We start from the raw sequence: 18,486 nt of genomic DNA, 5'->3' as shown, positions 1-18,486 counted from the left end.
GCTTATCCCGTTTTTCCTTCACAGACTGGCTTTGGGGGTCTGTGAAAACTATGGTCATGGGTCCCTTATCCCTGAGAGTCCAAGGTCAGTCTAGGATCATGAGGACAGTTCCTCCCAGGCTGCCACTGGTGGACACTCCCTCAGAAGTAGCTCCATACAGGTCAGTCATCAGCTGGGCAGCCAGTGTGAAGTCTGGCCACAAAAAAGGGCATCTCAATAGCGTGGGAGGTTACCCAGTGTAGTAGACTAGGTACAGAATTGTATTCTAATTCAAGGCCTGATACTAACTCCTGCGCTGGCCTTAACCTTTCTAGTTATCTGCCCATCTGTAATATTGGGATAATACCCACTATACAGGTGGTGGTAAGGTAGTTGTAATAATGTAGTAGTTAATGTTTAAAACACTTTATGTGCATTGGATCCTGCTAAAATTTCACAGTGGGAGCTAATTGTCCACCAGATCCCCTATTTGCTTGGACAAATGTCCCTTGTAATTTTTTTTTAAATATTGGCAACTGTGCTCACAGCCCAGCAGCATCAAGGGTTCTCTTCTGCAGCTGGATTTTTCCCTTCCCGACACTCTTTATATAAAGTGTGTCATTTATATTTGGACTGTAATGCAAAGAATTCTCCTTGACTCACCCCAAAATCACCAGGCTGGCCTTGTGTGCACTGGTACGATCATGTGAACAGAAATTGGTTAGGTTTGGAGGGGCAGGGACAAATTGGTTGGCAGGCGTGGTCTGACATATTAAGGAATCACCTCAGTCTGGATCTTCATGAAAAATAGAGCAGTGAGTGAGATTAGTTTTCTTTTTTGGCTCTCTTTATCCTTGTCATGGGGCCAATGGCCCTTCAGTAGAATTAGGTCCTAATTGGCCCATGACAAACCAGTGGACTACAGTTGGGAGCAATCAGGTATTCCGGGTGGTGGCTTTTAGCTAATCAGTAATGGAGCAACTGAGCTAGAAAGAAGCTGCGAGAGCAGCATAAAGAGTTTCTTGAAAGGAGGAGGGAAAGAAAGAGGGCTCTTGCTCTAGAGAAGTTCTGTGGCTGCTGTAGGAACCCACAGGAGGTGGAGCAGTAGGGACAAGTGCTGAATGGGGGTTTAGAGGTAACATTGAGAGCCCAAAGAGCACTATCAGGATCCCTGGGGAAGGGAGACCATGGCCAGCCATGACCAAACGGCATCCCAGGTGAGGAACATCTTCAGCACCCTCCCCCCTCCATTGGTTAAACTTTTGAATACCCTTTTTTTTTACTACATTTGTAGCCCAGTGCCTCCCAAATCCAGCACCCCAGGCAGTCACCTGCTTTGCCTCCCCCTAAATCTGGCCCTGAGGGAGACAGTTCAGTGCTCCTATCAATAAGTTCCAGCAAGGAAACTGGGGATTGTGCCTAGACCAGACAGTCCTACAGTTTGAATCTGGCTCCTGGGAAGGAGATAGGAAGATCCACAGGGAGCAGAGGAGGCTCCTGTGTGGAGGGGACCCTGAGTTAGGGTCTACAATGGTTAGAAGAAACTCACAGGGAACAGGTTTGGTTACTGTTGGGGAATTCCTGAGGTAGGGCTGTAAATGGAAATAGGGAGAGCCCGGAGATAAAGTGCCACATCCCCTGGGGAAGGGAGGCAGTTGGGGAATCCTGCTGGTGAAGCAGCAATATAGGAGAAGCTCTGCATGGGCCCGGAGAAGGGGCCCAGGAATCAAAGCAGAAGAAATTATTCGTTTGGAGATTTATATTTTGGATTTGCATTTGGACCTCTTAGTTATTCCAGAAGGGGGTTTGGACTTCTTGACTTGGCCAGACGACCAAGCCATGGAAGGCCCTGTGAGAGGCAGCTAGCCTGCAGGAGTTGCTGGAGCTGAAGATACCAGTGACATTATGTACAGACTCAAGGGGGCATGCTAAGGGAGAGTGTGTCCCATTGGAATCCCTATGGAGAAAGTGATTTCCCCCCTCAGACCCTTTAATGAGCCCCTCATACTTTACATCTAAATGTTACTAAAATCTCCAGCTCTTTCTGCTGACAGGAGTGAAATACCAAATAGTGGAGCAATGGACCAAAATGAATGGAAAAAACCGGGGTGAGGGGGAGTTTTGTGTTTTTTTTAAGACTCTGTAGCGTGGTGTCTGGAAAAATATTTGACACCAGGGTTTATGAGCTTTTGTGCCAAAAGAAATGTTCCTAAATTGCCTTTAGCCCTTATTAAATCCTAATATATTTCTAGTTCTGAGGTTAGTGACTATTTGGTGATAAGGGTTGATGACAGCTTTTTAGGTGTTACAGCCTTAGAGGGAGGAACTGTTCTGAACAAATGTTGAATCCATAGGCTAGATCTGTCTTGTCTGATAACTGAAAGCAAAGGAGATTTATAAACCAAATGTTACAAGTCTGAAGGACTTCAGGAGCTGGGGAGTGGCAGAACATTATTTTATCTGAGCCTTCCGGGGTGCTGTCCCTGAATCAGATGATGTGACAATTTCCCAAATTTTTAAATAGTTCATTAATGAGGGTGACTCCTGTTTTGCATGTGTACAGTATCTATCCTATTTTATGGTTTGTGCTTTTCCACTGTCTAGAAGTTCTACTGTTCAATTTTAGATTTCCCCTGTTGGTTAAATGAGTCATTTTACTGGTGTCTTTGGGTATTCAGAGAACTGCAAAGTTATCAGAATTGGGATTCTGGACAAATATTATGAAAGCATCACAGTTCTACAATAAAATAAAAGATGAACTGGAGAAGTGAGTACATGGCCCAGATTTCAAACCACACTTATGTGTGCACTTATGGTAAACTGTTGCAGAAAAAAAATTTCATATAGTAAAGCTCTCTCAGACAATCAGTCAGAGAAATACTTTTAGCTGTATTTTACCCAGCATGTGACACATAGGGAAACCAAACTCTGTTCCCTACTGCCAAGACAGACTTGTTCATATAACTGCATACACATTCTGTCACACGCACACAACTCACACAGTATCTGCCTGATTACAATACCACAAACCCACAAAATGGATTGCTTCATACACATATGCTTTTGTTTCCAAGGAAACAGAACTGCATTTTTGTTAAATGCACGCAATTTGTTACTCATATCTATTACCATGCCAGTTTTCAAACCTTTTTCTCCAGCTACAGTATGTGCTTCCTGATACACAGTCTAAGCTAAATAAAATATTTGCGGTTGCTACTGGAAAGCTGTCTTCTGTTATTAGCATGGATGCATAGTGACAGTGGATTGCACTCCGACACATAGAATTATAGAATCATAGAATCAGGGTTGGAAGGGACCTCAGGAGGTCATCTAGTCCAAACTCCTGCTCAAAGCCTTCCAGGGGATGAGATTGAATGGACATGGTTGAAAAGTAACTATTTATTACTGCAAGGTTTCTGGGTTGGTGGACAATAGGCTCATGAATGAGGTGACACTGGGCCAGATTTTAAAGGACGTTCAAAAGTGCCTAAATCCTATTGAAATCACCTTATTATTGAACCTACTGTCCAGCAAGTGATTAAAGTGCCAACTAAGGGCCAAACCCTATCCTGTATTATGTGGATATTCTAAGGAGAAATGGGTGTAGGAAACTTCTTCTTTTCCCACCCCACCCATTCAGCAAGAGGGTGCCTAGTGCTCAAGAAAGAACAAAACTAAAGGGTACCGTAGCCAATCCACACTAACTCCAACTGTTGCTAGCCCTGGTGAACCTGCTCAGTGCTAGACCAATGATGGGAGAAGTGCCTAAAATTCTTGGTGTAGATACAACTTAAGAGCAAAATGGTGTTGGTTGCAGATCACTGCTTGGCTGCCAACGAGTCAGATAGGATTTCCCCCCTGAAGGTACACAAGACATCTTCACTGGTGAAAAACAGTAGAAAAATAATGGGTTTTGCCTCAACTTTTATGCTAAGATAGTTACTGTAGGTGAAAACTGCTATTTTCACATTTGAATTCAGAAAATTATCTGTAGAGTAGGTCTAAAGAAAATGAAATGTAAGCCCTCTTTTGTAACCTAGAGATGGTATGAGGATCAGTGTACTCATTTGCTGTATCTCCAATTCCACTCTTCGTGGTGTGCCCCTCCAATGTTCTTCCAGATGGTGATCTGTCAATGGACTAAGAATTCAGAGGGTATTGGTGGCTGCTAAGAATTGTAATTTATCAAGTAGCATCTTCATGCTCCCAAATCCACCTCCCGGAAGGTAGCCACAGTGCACCACGCTAACCCAGCAAGGGATTTGGAATGTACCGACTGGTCAAAGTAGGATGACCAGGGTGGCATAAATTGCCCTAAACATATACTTTGAATAATTGTGCTTTGTATATGGGGCCGTGATGCAACTTTTTGCCATCTTTACTAAGGCAGATCTTTGCAAAACAAATGTGGATTTTGTTACTGTGGCTTGTTTTAAAAATAGTTAATTGAAAAATCTGTTTTCACTGTAAACATCTTAAAAGGTGAAAATGTTTATGTAAGTCTAGTACCAACACAGTTACTCAGAGCACACCCTGAAACATCCATTTAAACACTGCTTTTGAAGAAATGATGACCAGACAAGAAACCTGTCATAAGCTGTACCTCTAGGGCACTCCCTGGAGGTGAGGATAGACACCTCTCTCATCTCAGACATCCTTCTTTGGCTGTAGGCATTGCTGTATCACCTGTTCAGAGTGCAGTATGTCTTAGGGGAGCAGCTCCCCTGCTTCTGGGCATAAGAAGCAGTCCAAAACAAAAAAGGCAAACAAAATAATCGTGCAACCCACAACGCAGTGTGGGTTTGCCCTGCTGTTTCCCACAAGGCCAAAGGTAAGTTTCTGTGAAGTGGGCTGGATTTCTAACCCATGTGTGTCTGAGAGACCCAGCCTGAATGCCCAGGCTCTAATAAAAAGAAAACAAAAGTACAGATGATCCCTTTACATGCAGTAGAGGCTCTTCAGCAGCTTCACTGGTAAGCAGTCCCTGTTCTGTGGGACTAAGGAGCTCTTGCTCTGCTTCCCTCTGAGTGCCACTTTTAAGGACCTGCCCATCTCTGGTCTTGCCAGGTCTCAAGAGTGCACTGGATTGGGGATGCTTGTGCCTAAAAGAGTTCTTTAGATCCTTCCTGATTATGGTGGGGAGTTTTCCCCCTCACCAAGGTCTGTTGGCCAGATCTTCAGGCATGGCCAAAATGCACAGAGCTGAAGCCAAAGGTTTATGCAGCGATGACTCCTTTGCACTGCCTTGGTCTGGATGCTGTTCTTTGTGTGCCATTCTCCCTGCACTGTGTTAGAGCAGCCTGAAGGCTATCTAACTTGTGCTTCCCCGTAACAGCCACCAGAGACAAAAATGCTGCCCAGGACTAGCATGGCACAGGGGCATCCTGACCATAGCTCTTTTTCTCAGGATACATCCTGCTTTACCCACTATACTAGCCAGAAGAAGGATATGTGGCATACAAATCTTTGTCTATTCTATGTAGGTTCTTATATCCTGCTCATCCCTGCAGTATCTGAGCAGCTTCCACTAGTGTATTAAGCAGTGTGAGTACATGCCTGTCATGTGTTTGTTATCATGCTCTCCCCAGAATGAAAAGTGTGTGTAGTGTGTGTATGTTTTTTGTAAATATAAATATACTTGCTGTTGTGTGTTTATTACAGAAGGCAAAGGCAAAGTAATGTGTCTCTGTCAAGGTTCCTTCCACACTCTGAACTCTAGGGTACAGATGTGGGGACCTGCGTGAGAGACCCCCTAAGCTTATTCTTACCAGCTTAGGCTAAAACTTTCCCAAGGTACAAACTTTGCCTTGTCCTTGAACCGTATGCTGCCACCACCAAGAGTTTTAAACAAAGAACAGGAAAAGAGCCCACTTGGACACATCTTCCCCCAAAATATCCCCCCAAGTCCTACACCCCCTTTCCTGGGGAAGGCTTGATAAGAATCCTCCCTAATTTGTACAGGTGAACACAGACCCAAACCCTTGGATCTTAAGAACAATGAAAAATCAATCAGGTTCTTAAAAGAAGAATTTTAATTAAAGAAAAGGTAAAAGAATCACCTCTGTAAAATCAGGATGGTAAATACCTTACAGGGTAATCAGATTCAAAACACAGAGAATCCCTCTAGGCAAAACCTTAAGTTACAAAAAGACACAAAAACAGGAATATACATTCCATCCAGCACAACTTATTTTACCAGTCATTAAACAAAAGAAAATCTAACGCATTTCTAGCTAGATTACTTATTAACTTAACAGAAGTTCTAAGGCTGCCTTCCTGATCTGTTCCCGGCAAAAGCATCACACAGACAGAAAAACCCTTTGTTCCCCCCCCCTCCAGATTCGAAAGTATCTTGTCCTCTCATTGGTCATTTGGGTCAGGTACCAGCTAGGTTACCTTAGCTTCTTAACCCTTTACAGGTGAAAGGGTTTTGCCTCTGGCCAGGAGGGATTGTATAGCACTGTATACAGAAAGGTGGTTACCCTTCCCTTTATATTTATGACAGTCTCTCACTCAGAATGGAAAACGGTGAGGTTTGTAATGGTCCTTAGTTCTTCAGGGAGTTCATTCCACAGTTTCAGATCACCCTCAGAAAGTTCTGTTTCCTGCACAGATGAGAGTTATTCTTATCGTAGAGAGTTCTATTGTGCCAGAGGAGCATAGTTGTTGACCATGGTGTTCATTTTGGAGCTTTAGATAGTCTCTTAGATATCCTGGGCCCATGCCATGGAGCACTTTGAAGATAAGGACTGAGATCTCAAAATTGATTCAAAATTCTATGGGAAGCCAGTGGAGGACAGGTCTGATGTGTTCATGGTGGCTTGTGTTGCTGAGGGGGCATGCTGCAGATTCTGCACTAGCTGGAGTTTCCTAAGTGCTTATGGCTTCATGGATGGGTATATTGCACTGCTGTAATCCAACTGAGACGTTTTGAAGGCATGAATAACTGGGGCCTGGTCTTCATCTGCTAGGATGGGACAGAGTTTCCTAGCAAAGTGGGGATGGTAGAAAGTATTAATCACAGATGCTGCTATGTGAGAGCTCAGTGTCAGCAAGTAATCCAAGACTACAGACTGAATTGACCCATTATGCATGTGACTCTTTAATCAGTGGAGACCACATCATGACTGCAAACCATTCAAAATACTTTCCTTGGTCCACCAGCATCGTCTCTGTCTTGCTCAGATTCAGTCAGCTGTTCTTCCTCCGTGAGATGATCTCATCCAAGCAGTGGGCCATCTTGGTGGTAGTGGAGTGGTCATATGTGATGAAAGATAGGTAGAGCTGTGTATCATCTGCATATTGCTGGCACTTGAGTCCACGTCTTTAGACTAGTTCACCTAGTGGCTGCATGTAGATGTTGAAAAGGACCAGAGAGAGAACTGATCCTTGTGGAGCCCCACAGGTAAGGGGACTAGTATTGGAGGTGCAATTTCCTATCACTAGTTGTTGGGTGAATCCCTCCAAACCATTTTAGTGCATTACCCTGGACCCCTGTCGCCTCTCCTAGGTGAGACAGAATGATCAACAGTGTTGAATGGTGCAGCAGACGCCAGGGAGATGATAGTGGATGTTTGTCCTCTATCCATAGACAGGAGGAGATCATCGATCATTGCCACTAAGGCTATTTCATCAGTTCTACGCCAGTGTATGTGATCTTCACTAGACCAGGTAGGTAGTGTCTGCAAAGTCCACCAGCAGTTTGGTGCAAAGGTGTTGCACCATGCCCAAAGACCCGGCCCTAAATGTTCTTCTCATGTTTCATTCCATTTTAAAGCCTGGAATGAAGAGAGGTAGACCTGGAAAATTCTGTATATTCAATATACCAGTTACTAAGGTTTGAAAAGCATGGAAACTGGAATATGCTTTTTCAGGGCTTCAGAAGCTATGCGGAATTTTATAGCTTAAGTTCTTTAAATGAATGCTTCAGACCCTAGTTAAACTTATTATGCTCAGTTACAAGATGGAATCATACTATCATATACTTATCATGCATCCTAAAATAGGGGGTGTTAGCAGCTAGTTGGCAGGTACTGCATCTTTGCTGGAGCCAAATGAAGCTTTTGGACTTCACTAGGGTCAGATAGAAATTGTGTGTGTGTTTGTAAACCCCAGGGTGAGCATTATAAGACCTGTTTACCGAGGCTTCAACAGCAATTAATCAAACATACATTTTAACAAAAGGCTATACTGCAAGCTTTGGATATTTCCTATTCTAGAGGTGAATTTGAATTTTGGTGGTGGGTGAGAGAGGAAAGGGATCAGAGGTGGGCAAAGAAGGAGGGCTTTGGACTGGAATTAGTTTGGGGCTAAGATTTGGCTTTGAGGTTCAAGGTCCAACCAGGGTTAAGATGCAGGCTCAGGCTTAAAATCAATATAGCTGAAGTCTCTCAAACATTTCTTGCAGGATTCCAGACCACAATGGCAGGGACTTCCCAGTTCTGTTGTTCACATGAGATTCCTACCATTTGGGGTTGTAATTGCGCAAGATTTTAATTTGCATGATTCTGACCACATCCAACCTGGAAGCAGGAAACAAGACCTCTTGCAGTTTTGGAACCTATTCAGAACCAAAATTGTGGAGGTAGGATAACATCTGCGATTGTGAATCTAAACCCCACAAAATTAAAGTGGTTCCATGTTCCAAAATTGGCCCATTTCTAGTCACACTGGACATCAGTCGAATCAAGGGCCACAATGCCATAGTTTGTTACAGGTGGAAGCTTTAAAAGTAAAAACCTCTGAAGTAACTTTCTTTTTTTCTTCAAGCACCATTCAGGTTGTTCTCTCAAGAAACACGTGACTCAGCTGCCTATTACCTGCGGCTAGTCCTGGAAAACTTAGAAAGAACAGTTACAATGGGTTCGTCTCCTTCCCCTCAGGCAGTGGAAAGCAAAAATTCGACCACAACAGTCAATCAGGTAACAGGAATCTTCACTGGATAAAAATGGTTTGAGGTTTCAGCCTTTAAACCACAACCCTTTCTAATGTCATTCTTACTCTATTGTTTTCATTAGACATTTTTTTTATGTAGCATCTGAACAATACAGAGATTGTTACCTTTCCGATCTGTGTGCAGTATTACATGCCATACAGAAGTTCAATAGGATGTGTGTATGTGCATACACGTTTATCGAGCATGTGATCAGGTCTCTGGAAACTTAAGCACATGAGGACAATGGTATCAAAGTTTTGGTGAAAAGGACATGCTTTTCCCGTTGTGTCAGCATCTTTCAGAGGAAAAAGTAAGTTAAAATAATTCAATGAGGGGCATAATTAGACCCTACTGGCTTTGTTGTTGTAATCGGTTTGTGATGATGTGTTTACTGGTGACAACCTAGTACATGTTGCATCTAGGTCAAGTCAGGCCAATTTACCTAATTCTGTGCAATTATTATTTTGTAGCAATCCTATTTCCAGAAACCCACAAATGACTAAATCCAGTTATTCTGAACTCTAATCAAAGTTAATCTGATGACTGAAATGGTCTTTGTAGTGGTTGCCATGTAACAGGCTGGTTAAAACTGAGACATAGAAGAGTTAAGCATCTTGCCTGGGGAGACATTGTCACCTAAGCACAAGGCTGGCGGTAAGGAGACCAAGGTATAACAGAGGATATGTCACTTAACCTCTCTATACTTTTGTTTCTACAAGTGTTTCTATAAATGAGGATACATATATGCCTAATTACATCATGTTTGGAAAGTGTTGTATCTAGTAAGTGCAAAATATTTAGCCAGCCATTGGCAGATGTGAGACTAGAACTCAGAACAGAGATGGTCAAAAAAGTGAGCATTTTTGGTGAAAAATTAGTCCAGTGGCCAATGCATGCAAAAATAATTTTAAAAAATCTAAATTGTGAAACATCTGTTACTTGAAGCTCTGATGGAGGAAAAAACTTTTTTTCCCCAGAATTCATCCAATTTTTCAGAATTTTTCAAACAATAATATAAGCAAATATTAATTGGGGGAAAAATTGATGAATATTTTGTCCAGTTCTAAACATATACGCCCAGATCGTCAGCTGCACCATACTTCCATTCGGTGCTGCTGAATGGGGAAGGGGTTGAAGTGAAAGGTGTCTTTTTTCTACTTCTGCACTATCCCAGTGCCTATGGCTGTTAAGGGGATATATACTTCAATTTGGCTCAGCATAATTTAGAGCGGCTCTGAGACCAAGGTGCATCTGGGTTTTTTTCAGTAGAACTGATCAAAAATCAGAATTTCTGTCCCATGGGAAATCCTGGTATTTATTTACTGCTTTTTATTCTGAATCATGACAAAATATCAAAACAAGAAGTTCTGAAAAATTTCAGTATGGAAATGAAAAGTTTCCACACTTTCACTTGGACCTTTTTGGGCAAAATGAAATGTTTCAACATTCCTGAATCTGAAAATTTTGTTGCAGGTCGGTTCAGTGTTAACAGTGCATCCACTTGAGCTGCCATATTACTTCATGGGAGTTGTGGTTTGGGTTCCTGATGGCCTCCTATGGGCCAAGCTTCCCAGCCAGATTGCACCTTCCATAGTGCATCATGATTGTGGGGTTACTGTGCTGCACGGTAGCAGCTCAGTCAGAGGGGAGACTGTGGTGCATCATGGGAGATGAAGTCTGGCTACAAGTCTGACCCATAAGGGAGAACAACAAGGGTGTAAGGCACCTGAATTCCAGTTTCTATACCAGGTTTCACAGCAACTTAAGTGGAAGCATATTAATATCAAACTGGTCTGACCTGTAATGTTTCATTTGAGTTGACTGACCCAAAATGAAATAATTTGGAAACTAAATATTTCATTTCAACTTAACCAATGGCACATTATTATTATTATTATTATTATTATTTTGCAAAATTGATATCTTCCCATGGAAAATTTTGACTTTTTTGCAGAACCATTTTCTGTTTAAACGTTGACAGAAATTTTCCAAGCAGCTCTATTTATCAGACAGCAGGCCACATCTTTTCCTCCCCTGATACTTTTCTTACTCTTATGTTAGTAGATGAGTTGTGGCATAGAGCTAGCTATGCCAGTTCCATGCCACGATTGGATTCCTCATGCCAGGATACTATATAAGTTGTAATTATCACTGTAGTAATCTTCTTGTACTGTCATGTATATGTAGTAATAACAGGACGATGAATAATGAAATTATCTGACCACTAATTTGTTTGATCTCAACTATAGAAGTCAGTTGAAGTTTGCACAAATAATAATGGAAGGCAGAGGTAGTGGGGAAACAAAGGTGACTTTTCTGAGAATATATCAGGGACTAAGGAAAGAGAGGATCATCTTCTTTAGCCCTGTGGACAGGGAGTTCAAATGAAGATCATTGTCATGTTTCACATAAACCACTGGATTCTTTGTGAACTGGTTGGAATTAAGCTGGTTACTGGAAGCCAAAAGAAAATTACTGGTCTTACTGAAGATCGTGATTCAATTTGATGGCTGCAGTGAGCTTGTGTTACCGGAGAAAACTGTTTCTTAAGAATCCTGTTAAGGAATATCCATGTACCCAAATTGTACCTATAAAGGGCTCAGAGCTAGAATGTTCTAAAATCTTATCAAGGTAAGCTTCCTTTTAAATGCACTTGGAAATAGAAAAGTATCTCAGCCACACTGTCAGGGGTTCGTTCACCTGCACATCTACCAATGTGATATGTCATCATGTACCTGCAATGCCCCTCTGCCATGTACATTGCCCAAACCGGACAGTCTCTACACAAAAGAATAAATGGACACAAATCAGAGATCAAGAATTATAACATTCAAAAACCAGTTGGAGAACACTTCAGTCTCCCTGGACACTCAATAACAGACTTAAAAGTGGCAATTCTTCAACAAAAAAAACTTTAAAAACAGACTTCAACGAGAAACTGCAGAACTGGAATTAATTTGCAAACTGGACACCATCAAATTAGGCCTGAATAAAGACAGGGAGTGGATGGGTCACTACAAAAAATAATTTCCCCAAGCTAATTTTTCCCCTACTGTTACTCATACCTTCTTGTCAACTTTTGAAATGGGCCACCCTGATTACTTTGGCCTCATCACTACTACAAAGTATTCTACTGTTGAGAATATCCCACTTCCACCTTGATTGAATTGTCTTATTAACACTGACCCCCAACTTGGTAAGGCAACTCCCATCTTTTCATGTACTGTGTATTTATACCTGCCTACTGTATTTTCCACTCCATGAATCTGATGAAGTGGGTTTTAGTCCATGAAAGCTTATTCCGAAATAAATTTGTTAGTCTCTAAGGTGCCACAAGGACTCCTCGTTGTTTTTGCTAATACAGACTAACACGGCTACCACACTGAAACCTGTCACTTTCTTTTTGTCTTGTGGCCATAAAGATAGAGAAATAACATTAAAATCCTTGTAGAATATTGAAACATAAATTTTCATATGATAGTTATAAAGAGTCCTTTACAAGGTTATATCAGTTATGTTATCTCAAGTGGAGAATGAAGACATTTCTTCTAAGTAGATTTATGACCAATGATGTTTTGGATTAGTCTACCAGCAAACCAAGCTTTGTATGTAGTCTCAAACAGCTGTCATATGTCAACAGTAAGTTTTGGGGGGGTTTGGTGGTAGAGGGTATTGAGGAAGATTGTGCATTTGCCAAAGCTGTAGGTATACAGTACCCGAAATGCAAACGTATATCAGCAAAGTAAGATTAACTCTCAATAATCACAGCAATATTTGTATCAATCTCTCATGTACATATAGTGGAGATGTTGCTATTATCTGAAACTAAACTGAAGACTAAAATGGTGTGACTGCTCTGATAGTGGATGAAGCACAGTTTGACAGATTTGTATAAGTCCCCAGAATTTAATAATGCACAAACACTTATTACGTATGTACATACATTATATTTCAAATTGAGTGTAATAGAGTAAATCATAAAAAGTCAGTTTAAGTGGTCTACAGACAGCCTTGTGCCTTTACAGAATAAACTTTGTGTCCTCTCCCACCCTGTATAACGGCATCAACTTTCAGTTGCACTTGTGCCACAAAACCCAAACAATGGGTGTCTTAAATCTGTAATGTGTTCAGTAGAGATGAATTTACCTTTTCCCATACCCAAATCCTTCAAGCTGTTGGGGCACTTTAGTAACCTGGCTTTCTTCAGGGCTTTAATTAGTACAGTTCTCCCTGCAAAGTGCTACACAAAAGATAAATAAGGCAGAAATGTCTTGAGAGGGATTGAAGGTGAGCAGAAGCTGGAGGCCTTCTCCCCCCCACCCCCTTGGCAGGGTGGATGCCCTGGGCCTCCAGTCCCTTGAATTGCTGTGAACTGGAAGAACATAACTATTTAAAGGATTGGGGGGAAGTCCTACAGCTGAGTGATGCCAAAGGCCTCCACCTTCCCTTTCTGTTTCAGGTTCTGTGGCTTCAACTACACAGCTTAGAACTGTTTCAACCATCTGGACAACCATAGGGAATCTTCTCCAATGCTCCCAGATAAACTGGTAATACTGATTCTAGGGTGCTGGCTCCTATGTTTGAGTTCCTAGGTCCCATGGAGAAAGCTGCCCAGGCCCTCAAGCAGTTCCAGGCCCTCATGTGGTGCTCTTGTTGCTGTGGTCCCCATCTTAGCACTCTGATGTTGCCCACCTCTCTGACAATATTCAGACTGTATCTGTGTGTTCCTCAGTAAAGCACAGACAGCTTATATTTACCATCTAAATTATCTTTATATAACCATAACATGGTCAACAATTAGGGTTTCATTCAGCATGAAATAAACATTTTCCTTTTCCTTTACAATTTCTATGGAAATTCTTGGCTTTTTTTGTGGGGTTTTTTTTGGCGGGGAGGGGGGTGGAAATTCAAAAACCAAAGTATTTTGGTTATAAACTCAAATATTTCAGTTTGGAAATGATGCCACAGAGCCTCATAGTTCCCATTCTCCTTTATAGATCAGGCTTCCTGATCAGACTACATCTTCTTTGATGCATCATGGTCTCCCTTTTTGTGGAATGGAGGAGTTGTTTCATGTGAGCTTCTCTGGCCAATGTACACCTTGGGAGATTTAGTTTGGTGGGGGAACTGGGCTACTGAGGAGAAAGGGTGCTTGAGATACCCAAACTAAACCTCCCATGAGGTATCATGGCAGTCTTTCCGATTTGAAATATTTGGGGCTTGGGGCATTCGTTTATTCAATGCAAAAACTGAAATTTTTCACAGGAAGTAGACAATTCTCACACAAGAATACCCCATTTTTTAGTTGGAAACTCTCAATTTTCTGCTATTTCAATGGAAAATTTTCAACCAGCGTAACACAACAGCAACCAGAGACTGGTATTGGCTGCAGCTTGCAGTTCCCTGCACTCCCAAGCGCACCTTCAAAAATGTAGGTAGACTTCTGGTCTCTGCAGCTACACCCACATCTTTATTGTGTGGAACCGCTGCTGTTGCTGTGTAAGCAGGAAGGGAGAAAGCAAGGAAGGTGATAAGAGGAATGGGGTGGGGACTGGGTCTAGAATTCTCCTAGCAGGGACCACATGAGGGAGAAGCCCTGGCACTATAACCCTGCCAGGCATGGAGTCAGAACCCTAGCAAGGGCAGAAGGATGATGGATGCTGCTCACCTTTGCTCTCTGCCTGGCCTGGATTCTTGCTGACAAACTCTATCAGCTACCGTGGTGACCTACAGGGGGGAGAGGGATACAGAACTCTAGAAATGATGCTGGAGGTTGCTGTTCAAATGGAGAGCCAGGATGAATGAGGTGGAATTAGTGTGAATAGAGTGGATTTTTGAAAAATTAAAAAAATGTAGACACTAGTAGAATGGGGTTGGGGGAATTCAACCCATACCATCTATGCATTTAAAATGGCCCACATCAATGTAGTATCTGAGCAACCTGGTTTGTGCATATGTAAAAAGAGATATAGAAATGTTGGACTGGAAGAGACCTTGAAGTCATCGTATCCAGTCCCCTGTACTGAGGCAGGACCAAATAAACCTAGACCATCCCTGACAGATTTGTCCAACCTGTTCTTTAAAACCTCCAATGATGAGGATTCCACAGCATCCCTTGAAAGCCTATTCCAGTGCTTAACTATTAGAAAGCTTTTCCTAATATCTAACCTAAGTCTCCCTTGCTACAGATTAAGATCATTACATCTTGTCCTACTTTCAATGGGCTTGGAGAACAATCCTCTTTATAACAGCCTGTAGCAAGGAGGCATGGCCGCCCTCCCTGACAGAGAGACCCGTGACCGCCCCACAGGAAGCAGAGGGGCAGGACAGGGCCCGGAAATATAAAAGGCAGGCCCTCCAGCTCACTTAGAGGAGAGCTTCTGGAGGAGCAGGACATTTCCCCCTCCCTGCTGCTAGACCTTGGGCCTGACAGAGGCTGCTACACGCCAGAGACCTGGAAGGACTGCTGGAGCCACTAGGCACTGGGGGGCACTGAGCAGCTGTTGGGGCTGCCACTAGCTGTTTATCCCAGCGATGAACCCAGGCACCCCCTGGATGGGAGTGTAGGAAGGAGCCCAGGGAAGCTGAATAGGGTTTGGCTGCATTACTGACTGTTGCATGTTGTGGCCGGATTCACTGCTGACCGGTGGCAGACCACTCCTAGGGCCCTGGGTTTGGACACAGTGGAGTCAGGTGGGCTTGTGTCCCCCTACCCCTGTCATTCCACCCCTGCGGATGGCAGCCTCTCCACCTTTAGACCAAGAGGCCTGCATTGGTCTGTCGTCCACTCGAGCTAGGACACTAGACAGTTTTGCTGTCTGCCCCGCCAGAGAGTTTATCCCCGGCAGGCCAGAGCCATTAGCTACCCACCCTGATTGAGTGCCCCAGGCCTATAGACTCATTGCTGCTCTGCCTGAGTGCAGGCCAGAGCTCTTAACTGTTAGCTTCCCCGCCCTGCCTGAGGGCTGGGGCGCACAGACTCAATTGCTGCCCAGCCTGGACTGCAGGTTTGGGCCTACTAACTGTCAGCTAATTCCTCCCTGAACTGGGTTGCTCCAGAGCAGGAGTCGGCAACTTTTCAGAAGGGGTGTGCCGAGTCTTCATTTATTCACTTTAATTTAAGGTTTCGCGTGCCAGTAATACATGTTAACATTTTTAGAAGGTCTCTTTCTATAAGTCTATAATATATAACTAAACTATAGTTGTATGTAAAGTAAATAAGGTTTTTAAAATGTTTAAGAAGCTTCATTTAAAGTTAAATTAAAATGCAGAGCCCCCCCCGACCGGTGGCCAGGACCTAGGCAATGTGAGTGCCATTGAAAATCAGCTCGCTTGCAGCCTTCGGCACATGTGCCATAGGTTGCCTACCCCTGCTCCAGAGGCATTATAGTGAAGGGGCGTGGTCTCCCTCCCTGACAGATGGGGAGAGAGACATGACTACCTTAAACAGCCCTTAACATATTTGAAGACTATATTATCAGGTTCCCCCCGCAGTATTCTCTTCTCAAAACTAAATGTGCTCAGTTTTTTAACCTTTCCTCATAGGTCAGGTTTTCTAAACCTTTTATCATGTTTTTCTCTCTCCCCTCTCGACTCTCCAATTTATCCACGTTTTTCCTGAAGTGTAACACCCAGAATAGGACACTGCTCCAGCTGAGGCCTCACTAGTGACGAGTAGAGCAAAAAATTACCTTCTGTTATGGAACACTTGGTGGAAAAGAGAGTGCACAACTGTCACTTGTGTCACATCAGCTTTTGCGTTGTAAACTACTTGGGCCAGGGATTGTGCCTTGTTTGTTGTTGTTTTTTTTTAAAATGATCTATCACATTTTTGTACTGAAAAACTATTTATTAATAATAATGAATCATAGATATGCTGCTTTACCAATTCCAGTAGATGTTAGTGCTGATCCAACTTTTTGCGTATAGTTGTAATAGAAATTTTTCATGCCCCAATTTCAGAAATAATTACTAGCTGTGATTGCCACCCCCAAGGCTCCTTCCAGGACCTCTGAAATATAAACTGTGGACTTAAGTCCTCCCGGTTCCTGTAATGGGATTTTCTCAGCAGGTCCTTAGTGCCGGACAGAGTGCTGTTGATTTCAGTAGGACTTCACAAGGCTGGAATGGTCAAGTGCATGTATCCCTTTGTATGATCAGGGCCTGAGATTCTGCAAAAACTTACACCCTACTTTTCTGTGTGTCACTGTCCTCGTGCAGAAAGGCGTTAATCTTACTAGTCCCTGCAACAGTCCTGTATGGTTTTATTTGGTCAGGACAGATTCTTTTATATGGAATAAAAACAGCTTTGGAGCTTTGCAGGTTCAGTTTTGTCATAGGTGTAGGGATAGAGTAGAGGAAGAGTGCAGCTACCTTCTGTTAGTGTCATGGGCTCTCATGCACACGCAGTTCTTTAACAGATATCGCACTAGGGCTGAGCTCAGCAATTCTCTGCCACTTGTTTTTTTCATGCTTTTAACTTGTGGCACTCTTGTGCGGTCCTCGTGCGGTGAGGGAGGGGGTCATTTTATGTCTTGGATTAAGGAGACCAACAGCCTGCTTCCACTCCCACTAGCTACCATCTAGCAGCTCCTTGTCAATGGTGCTTGGAAGCAAATTGTTTGTTTTTAAAAAAGGCTTGAGCTAAAAATACATAGGAAGATTATTTTGAATAGTAATGGGCCTTAATGGAGCTGTTAGCTCCATTTGCTCTTCCCCAGCACTGCTCCACTTCAGGTACCTTGCTCTCAGGCAGCTAGCCCTTCCCACTCCAGGGCCAGAGCTCCCCCAGCTCCTGCCCTCAGCCCTCTTATAAGGGCCAGCTGGGCCCTGATTGAACTGGCCACACCTGTGGTCAGCTATTCACTCAGCTTTTCCCAGCTGCAGCCCTCTCCAGGGCTGCTTTTAACCCCTTCAGGGCCAGAGTGGGGTGATTACCCCGCTGCAGTGCCCCATTCTGCACTGTATATACACAGTTTAATGTATATAGATAAATGGGCACACTTCCTGAAGTGTTCTTGTGCGCACACCCAAATGCTTACATTTATACTCCCTCCCTCCTTTTCTATTTGAAGCAGTTCCCACAGACACTGCAGCTAGAAGAAATGTCACAATACGCTATTTGCCTGGCAACTCTGGGAGCTACCTATCAAGATGCTGTACAAACAAGAAGGAACCCACAAACTAGAAGGGTTTGTGTAACGTGGGTTTCATAGATTCATAGATATTAAGATCAGAAGGGACCATTATGATCATCTAGTCTGACCTCCTGTACAATGCAGGGCACAGAATCTCACCCACCCACTCCTGCGATAAACCCCTCACCTATGTCTGAAATATTGAAGTTCTCAAATCATGGTTTAAAGACTTCAAGGTGCAGAGAATCCTCCAGCACGTGACCCATGCCCCATGCTACAGAGGAAGGTGAAAAACCTCCAGGGCCTCTTGCAATCTGCCCTGGAAGAAAATTCCTTCCTGACCCCAAATATGGCAATCAGCTGAACCCAGAGCATATGGCAAGATTCACCAGCCAAATACCTAGGAAAGAATTCTCTGTAGTAACTCAGATCCCA

The 18,486-nt window shown here is 43.1% G+C and overlaps 1 protein-coding gene across 2 annotated transcripts in view; it reads left to right on the top strand.

Annotated features, from left to right (window-relative positions):
• The window catches only part of FAM110B (family with sequence similarity 110 member B), a 457,749-nt gene that overhangs the window by 3,978 nt on the left and 435,285 nt on the right, over positions 1-18,486 (top strand). For both annotated transcript variants that reach the window (XM_073331097.2, XM_073331096.2), the window contains exon 2: positions 8,749-8,900. The gene's annotated coding sequence lies outside the window, so the exon portion shown is untranslated. The remainder of the gene's footprint in view (positions 1-8,748; positions 8,901-18,486) is intronic.

This window comes from Lepidochelys kempii, chromosome 2, assembly GCF_965140285.1.
Source record: "Lepidochelys kempii isolate rLepKem1 chromosome 2, rLepKem1.hap1, whole genome shotgun sequence".
Classification (NCBI taxonomy): Eukaryota; Metazoa; Chordata; order Testudines; family Cheloniidae; genus Lepidochelys; species Lepidochelys kempii.
The sequence above is the reverse complement of the archived record's forward strand: the minus strand, read 5'-3'. Positions and strand labels throughout refer to the sequence as shown.